Genomic DNA, 8,381 nt, shown 5'->3' on the forward strand with positions numbered 1-8,381 from the left:
AAAAAAAAAAAAAAAAAAAAAAAAAAAAAAAAAAAAAAAAATGTAATGCCACCACTGTGCTGGCTTAATACATGAAAATTGATAGTAAAATAATTTCATTTTCTTTTTTTGTTTTTTTGAGGTGGGATCTTGTTCTGTCACCCACGCTGGAGTATAGTCAAGCAATCATAGCTCATGTAGCCTCGACCTCGCAGGCTCAAGCAATCCTCCCACCTTAGCCTCCCAAGTAGCTGGCACTACAGGTATGTGCTACATGATTGCTAATTTTTTAATTTTTTGTAGACATGAGCCTTGCTAGGTTTCCCAGGCTGGTCTGGAACTCCTGGGCTCAAGTGATTTTCCTCCCTTGGCCTCCCTAAGTGCTGGAGTTATGGGCATGAGCCACTGCACCTAGCCGAATTATTTCTATTTTAAAGTAGTGCAATTCTATGACAGGCAGTTTGGCAATAGTCATCAAAAACTGCAAACACATCTGCACTTAGACCTAGCAATTCCACTTTTAATTACAGATATACAGTTGAAAAGTTATTTGTTGCAGCATTCATTGTAAATGTCCAGCAGTTCTGGACTGATTAAATAAGTTATGAATTAGAAAACTATACAGTTATGGCTGGCTGTGGTGGCTCATGCCTGTAATCCCAACACTTTGGGAGGCTGAGGCGGGAGGATCAATTGCGGTCGGGAGTTTGAGACCAGCCTAGTCAACATGATGAAACCTCATCTCAACTAAAAATACAAAAATTAACCAGGCGTGGTGGCATGTACCTGGAAGCCTAGCTCCTCAGGAGGCTGAGGCAGGAAAATCGCTTGAACCCAGGAGGTGGAGGTTGTAGTGAGCTGAGATTGCGCCACTGCACTCCAGTCTGGGTGACAGAGCGAGACTCTGTCTCAAAAAGAAAACTATATATTTATAAAAAATGATAGCAAAAGCTCTTCATATTCTCATATAGAAACATCTCTAAGATATATCATTTACTGAGAAAATTAAGAAGCAGAACACTATGTATCACCATACAAATACTACCTTTGTTTAAAAAGGAGTCTGGGAATCAGGGATATATAATCCTATCAGCATGTAAATATGTTGGTAGGCACAGTTTTTAAAAATCTCTCCAGCCAGATTTATGCCTGTGATCCCAGCACTTTGGGAGGCCAAGGTGGGTGAATCACAAGGTCAGTAGTTCAAGACCAGCCACTCTACTCAAAATACAAAAATTGGCAGGGTGTGGCGGTGGGTGCCTGTAATCCAACTACTCGGAAAGCTGAGACAGGAGAATTGCTTGAACCCGCGTGGCAGAGATTGCAGTGAGCTGAGATTGCACCACTGCACTCTAGCCTGGGCGACAGAGTAAGACTCTGTCTCAAAAAAAAAAAAATCTCTGCAAGGATACACAGTGGGCACCGAGGTTTCTAAGTGGCAGTCAAAAGAGAGAGATTTTACACTTTGTCTTTTCATAATTATTTCCTGCAACCTTGAGAACGTATTACCTATTCAAAAAAATAAATAAAGTTAAGTTTTATTAAGAAATTTTAAAAAGGGCAGGAAAGCAGAAAGGAAGAAAGAAGGGAGGGAGGGAAAGAGAGAGGGAAGAAAATGAAGGGAGGAGGAATCTGTTTCTATTAGTGCTTCTGGACAGAGTAAGGGTGATCAGATGTGTCTGAAGGACTGCTCTGGCTGAGGAGGTGATGGGCGTGCCAAGCATCACTGTGTACTGGATCTGGCTGGCCTTGAGTGTTTATTATGCTAAGGAAGGAGACACTTACTTACTAGATAGAATTTTGCAACAGGAGAAGTGGCAGCTCTACCTGGCAGGCTGGCTTTTGACGGCTGTGACAGTGAGCTTGGGCTGCCCTCATGATCAGCAGCTGCCCCCACCCTCATGACCCCCTCCTCAGGCACCCCACCCTCCCAGCAGGGAGGACACAGGTTTAGCCTGTTGACACTCCCTCTCCTGAGAAAAGAGAAGAAACATAAAGGGAAGGGCCAATGGCATTTATTTCCTTCCATCGGCTGATTTTTCAGATTAATTTATTACTGCACATATAAGAACCAATGGTCCAAAGTCCTCAACACATGCAAGGCAGAGGTGGTGACATTCATTCCCCAAGCCAGCACCCCTCCACCTTATTGGACAGATAACTTACAGAACTGTCATCTTCAACCTAGGAATTTTAATAATTCCTGTCATTCATGATATGAATTTAGAGATGAATAAACTGTTATATAGAGAGATGTGTATTTCTGATCATGATCTCAACATTTGACTTAGAACAAATCTCTCTGCCCAGACTTCGGCACATATTACAATAATATTATTAATATATATGATAATGTTAGTTTGTATAACTCAAAAATATCCATGGAAAACAGTAATAAATGTAATAGCAATTTACAGTTTGTTTTCATATCTATTATCTTGTTTAATCTTCAAACACCCCTCCAAGCTGGGTGTTTATTCAACAAATATTTAGTGAGCGCTTGTCATGTCCAAGATACTGTGGTAGGTCCTGGAGTTTCAGAGATGCAGTGACATGACCATGGTGTGCAAGCTCTAATCTAGGCACAGTCTTCCACACACTAGCCAGTACTACCTAAAAGCCGACGAAGTTGAGTCCCCCTTGTCTGAAATGCTTGAGACCAGAGGTGTTTCAGATTTTGGATGATTTTAGATTTTTGAATATTTGCATATACATAATGAGATATCTTTCTGGGGAGGGGACCTAAGTTTAAACACGAAATTTACTTTGTTTCAATATACCTCGTACACATAGTCTGCAGGTAATTTTACACAACGTTTTTTTTTTATTTGAACAATGAGAACACAGGGACACAGGAAGGGGAACATCACATACCGGGGCCTGTTGGGGGATGGGGGGTAGGGGAGGAATAGCAAGGGCTGGGGGTTAGGGAAGGGATATCATTAGGAAAAATACCTAATATAGATGGCGGGGTGATGGATGCAGCAACCCACCCTGGCACATGTGTACACAACATTTTTATAATTTTATGCATGAAACAAAGTTTTGACTGCCTTTTGCCTACCGCCCATCCCATGAGGTCAGTTCAGGTATGGAATTTTCCCCTTGTGGCTTCATGTTGGCACTCAGAAAGTTTTGGATTTTGGAGCATTTTGGATTTTGGGTTTTTAGATCACAGATGCTCAACCTGTAATGCAACTACAGAGAAATTTGAGGTGACGGAGGAGCAGAGAGCAGGGCACCAACCTAACTAAGCAGTGGGGAAAAGCCTTCCCAGGGAAGACCTGGCCTGAGTTGAGCCTTCGAAGATGAATAGGAAGTGATCAGGCAAAATGAGGGAGTGAGTTGAGACTGGGCAGTCAAAGGGACCCCTCACACTCTGAGATGGGGGCAGGGGTTGGGAAAGATGAAGGAGGTGCTAGAGGATGAGTGGAAATGGAGAGGAGCTTTGGAGGGTGGCAAAAGCTGAGGGGGAGAGAGAGGCCGACTTCTTAGAGGGGGAGACTCAGGCTCACGGAGATGGATCCTGACCACTCTTTAGTTCTCAGGACAAGTTGCCCCTCCCCTCCCGTTCCTTTTCGTACTGTAAGAAGGTCAGGTCCATGTAAACAGACAACCTACAGAATGGGAGAACATTTTTGCAAACTATGCATCTGACAAAGGTCTAATATCCAGCATCTATAAGGAACTTAAACAAATTTTCAAGAGAAAAACAAACAATCCCGTTAAAAAGTGGGCAAAGGATATGAACAGACAGTTTTCAGAAGAAGACATAGGCACAGTCAAGACATAGGCACATTTGAAAGAAATCTCAATATCACTGGTCATTAGAGAAATGCAAATCAAAACCACAAGGGGATACCATCTCACACCAGTCGGAATGGCTATGATTAGAAAGAAAAAATAACAGATGCCAACCATCTGTTAATTTTCTGTTGTGGAGAAAAGGAAACATACACTGTTGGTGGGAGTGTAAATTAGTTCATCCATTGTGGAAAGCAGTATGGCAATTTCTCAAAGAGCTAAAAGCAGAACTACCATTTGACCTAGCAATCCCATTACTGGGTATATATCCAGAGGAATAGAAATCATTCTACCATAAGGACATGCACACAAATGTTTACTGCAGCACTATTCACAATAGCAAAGACATGAAATCAACCTAAATGCCCATCAGTTACAGATTAGATAAAGAAAATGTGGTACATATACACCATGGAATACTATGCAGCTATAAAAATGAGATCATGTGTTTGCAGGAATGTGGATGGAGCTGGAAGCTGTTATCCTTAGCAAACTAAATACCACACGTCCTCACTTAGAAGAGGGAATAAATGATGAGAATTTATGAACGCAAAGAAGGAAACAATAGACGCTGGGGCCTACATGAGGGTGTAGGGTGGGAGAAGGGAGAGGAGCAGAAAAGATAACTCTTGGCTACTGGGTTTAATATCTGGGTGATGAAATAATTTGTACAATCAGCCTTATGAAATGAGCTTACATATGTAAAAAGCCTTCACATGTTCCCTGAACCTAAAAGTTAAAAAAAAAAAAAAAAGTGGAGGTGGCAAACAATGAGTCCTGAGTCTTGAGTCCACGTAGACCCAGATAGGGGAATCACTGGGTCAGCATCTAAAAAGGATCACTGGGTTTAGTATCTTTCTCCAGTGAGCTGCAGCCAAATGACAGGAGAAATTGGACTCCACACTTCTTAAGTGGTTGTGTCTCTCTCTGTATTACTCATTCCTCAGGAAACTTGTTACTCCAAGACCTATTCTTTTGTGCAGAGCCTCTATTTATTGGTTTGGCCTACTTCCCTGAGGAGTGGTCTGTCTGGTTCTCTCGCCCCAGACACACCAGGGCTGATCCCTCACACATCTGGCTCAACATCACCCACAAGTCTCAACAGCGCCCTGAAAACCACCTCTGACTCCACAACCCACTGTCCCACGCCCTGGGAGGTAGACTGGGTCTGGGCTTGCTCACGTCTGAGAACAACGAAGTCTGGCCCAAGCCTGTTCAGCTTGTACCCTGCTTGGAGGTTGGCATCAGCCTCAGATGTTGGGCTCTCGCCGGGAGCATGGCCCCAGGAATTTGTAGAAGGGAAGTCCAATGGAGCACCCAGGAGGTGGGAGAGGGTTGGGGGTGGAAATTGGCCTCTGCTCCCTGTGGGAGTGTGAAGCAGCTCACAAAAGATGAGGCCGTGAGCAAAAAGAAGGTGCACAGGATGGTGGTTAAAAGGCCAAGGGGTGTCCTGTGCTGGGATCCCCAAAGCAAACGCAGTGAAAAGGACAGATGACTCACTCATTAAGGAGGTGCTCCTAGGAGAGCCCAGGACAGGAGTGGGAGACATGGGACAGGGAAGAGGAAGAAGCTAAACAAAGAAGCAGGCTGACCTTGAACCAGAAAGGGACTGTTCATCCTTTGGCTGATGGAGTGATTCCTGCAAAGTCCCAACGGTAGTCTGACACTGCAGGGGAGCTCTGGAGTAGGAGTTGTGCCTTCGCCAGGAGACACAGGGCTCTCACACTCCCACCACTTAAGCCCTGGCTCAGGGCTGCCTGGGGCTGGAAGCTCTCAAACACTTCCTGCTCTGAGTGGGCACAGCAGCTCCGGTTACTCAAGGGCAGGTCTTGGAAGAAAGCCTTGGTTACCGGCCATTAGCAGCAAAAGAGTGAAAGCTAGAGATGGGTGCTCAGAAATCATAAAAGGGAGCTAAGGGGATCCGGGACAAGTGGCATCAGACAAAGCTACGTTCCTGTCCCAGCTGTTTCCATCTCTTCAACCCAGGGTAAATTATTTCATCTTACTGCCAAGCTGTCTCAACTCTAAAGTGGGGACGCTCTTTTCACAGAACTGTTGTGCAAGGCAAACAAGAGAATACAAGCAAAGTGCTTAGCATAGGGCCTGGCACATAGTGGGAATTATTTATGATGTTGAGTCTGGCAAGTGCCCTTCTAAGTGGACTTAACCTTGGGAATACTGATGACAGTGACGCTGAGCTCCAGTGCTTTGTTCTGGTCCTTATGTTTCTTTCTCTCTGCTGGTAGCTTTCTTCTTTGCCTTCTCAGACACCCATCCTCATTTGCCCCTCAGCATCAGGTGAAATCTCAGGACCTCATGCTCCATGCCACCCACCTGTCACATGGCACCTTCACCCTGGGCTTGGTCCCCTGGTCCATCACAAAGCAGAGTGTCCAAGGGCCCAGGCTTTGGAGCCACACGATCTGAGTTTGAATCCTTGCTCTTACTCTTACAGTCGTGTGACCTCCTTGGCAAAGGACTTGGTCTCTCTGGACCTCAGTTTTCTTACCTGCCTGATGGGGATAATAAGTGCTCTACCTCTTTAGAGCTGTCCTGAGGTTGCTGAATTAATTTATGCAGAGTGCTTAGGATAGGACATGGTGCTCAGTGACTGTTGTCTGGTATGATCATCGGTATAAAATGATCCTGGGCCAGATCCCCACTTTGTTTACTGCTCCAGTTCTTGGGTTTATAATTTTCTGATCAGCCCTTGCTACTTTCACCCTCCAGCCCTGGCTGGGCTCCCACCTTGTCCTCCTTTCAGTCGCTGGAGCTCTTTTTAGTCACTACCTGTTGGAGCCCCAGATGCTCAGCATGGGAACAATTATGAGCATGTGCACAGCTCTTTCTGGTTTTCTGTGCAGCATATGTCTACCTTGGTCTGTGCCTCCTTCATAAAATGAGGCAGTTGAGGCCCAAAGCAATTGAGCAACTTGCTCAAGTTCACCCTGGCCTCAGCAATGGAGCCCATATTACCACCTCCCCATCGACTCCAAATTCAGTGCTCTCACACACACCCCACTAGAGACCTGTGACCACAGCACAATTCACCACTCCCCCCCATCACCTCTGCACAGATCGGCCCCTGTGACAGTGTCTCCCTACCTCACAGAGTTTACTTGTTTGTCTTTCCTACTAGACAAGGAGCTTCTGGATGCAGGGGCTGTGTCTTGCTCATCTCTCTGTCCCCAGCTCCTGTCACAGGGCCTGGCATGGGGTAGATGCTAAATACGTGTTTGTTAAATGGATGAATGAATGAGTGATATGTCCTTGGCATATACCCAAGAGTCGGAGTGGTAGAATATGTGGACATCCAGTTGTGCAAGATAATAACAGATGATTTTTCTTAGTAGTTGTACGAGTTCCCCCTCTCACCAGCAATGTGTAAGGGATGGGGTTAATCCCCATCCTCTCCAGCACTTGGCACTGTCAGACAATACATTACAGCGGTCAAAAGACAAAATTACACACATTTAGTTAAGCGATCTAATTGACTTTTGTTTGCAACTCATGAACCAGGACAGCATCTCTTCTACAAATTTAGAAAAGGCACTCTGATAAGCTAAGCAGAGGAGGTAGGCTAAATAGACAGAAAAGGGCTAAAGAAGGCAGAAACCAGGAAAAAAATCAAATTAGTTATTTCAAAATTAATTTCCTTAAAGGGTTAAAGCAGGGGGGACTTCCTTAGGTTGGTGACTAAAACTGGCCTGTTTGGGGATTTGGCTCTTCTCTTTCTCTTCTGATTTTTCATAAGGTCAGAAAAACAGCTTAGTTTCAGTTGGTGACATGCAACTTTGGTGTGTGTGAGTCTAAGAGTTCAGTCCAAGTCAATGGCCTCCTATAAACTTTCTTTAACACAGGAGACTGGGCATTTATATATCAGGAGCCACCTGTTCTGAGAAGCCTTCTCTGACTCCCTATGTCTGGATTAGCTGTTCTTCTCCCAGAATTCTATATTTCCCTATTACAACACTTAACATACTCTATTGCAATTGTCCAATTCTCCTTTCTGTCCTCCTTGAGACTGTGAGCTCCATGAAGGCAGGATGTCCATTCTCTTAACAAATCTTCATCAATACCTATTATTGTCAGGCTCTGTGCTAGACCCCACCATGATTTTAAAAGAAAAAAAACTCCATAAAATCCATAAACTAAAGCTGGATGTGGTGGCTCACACCTGTAATCCTAGCACTTCAGGAGGCTGAGGCGGGTGGATCACCTGAGGTCAGGAGTTCGAGACCAGCCTGGCCAAATTGGTGAAACCCTGTCTCTACTAAAAATACAAAAATTAGCCAAGTATGGTGGTGGTTGCCTGTAATCCCAGCTACTTGGGAGGCTGAGGCTGGAGAATCGCTTGAACCCAGCAGGTGGTGGTTGCAGTGAGCTGAGAGATCACTCCACTGTGTACCAGCCTAGGCAACAGTGACTCTGTCTCAAAAAAATAAATAAATAAATAAAAATCCATAAACGAGAAGAAACTCCCAGTCAAGAAGGGATGGAGAAGAGTCATTCTTTCAAGTAAATGGTTGCATTAGGATGTGGTAAGTCTTAACACTGAGCTGTATCATTAGTACAAAGCCTCATGGGAAGATGAAGAG

General features: G+C 44.6%; 1 long non-coding RNA gene across 1 annotated transcript in view; it reads left to right on the forward strand.

Annotated features, from left to right (window-relative positions):
* The window catches only part of LOC116529560, a 22,810-nt gene extending 22,563 nt beyond the window's left edge, over positions 1 to 247 (forward strand). Inside the window, exon 3 of the long non-coding RNA XR_004259542.1 lies at positions 153 to 247. This is a non-coding gene — a long non-coding RNA (uncharacterized LOC116529560). The remainder of the gene's footprint in view (positions 1 to 152) is intronic.
* The last annotated feature ends 8,134 nt before the right edge of the window (positions 248 to 8,381 follow it).

The sequence above is a fragment of the Sapajus apella genome, unplaced genomic scaffold, assembly GCF_009761245.1.
Source record: "Sapajus apella isolate SASKATOON/1434 unplaced genomic scaffold, GSC_monkey_1.0 scaffold3, whole genome shotgun sequence".
NCBI classification, from domain to species: Eukaryota; Metazoa; Chordata; class Mammalia; order Primates; family Cebidae; genus Sapajus; species Sapajus apella.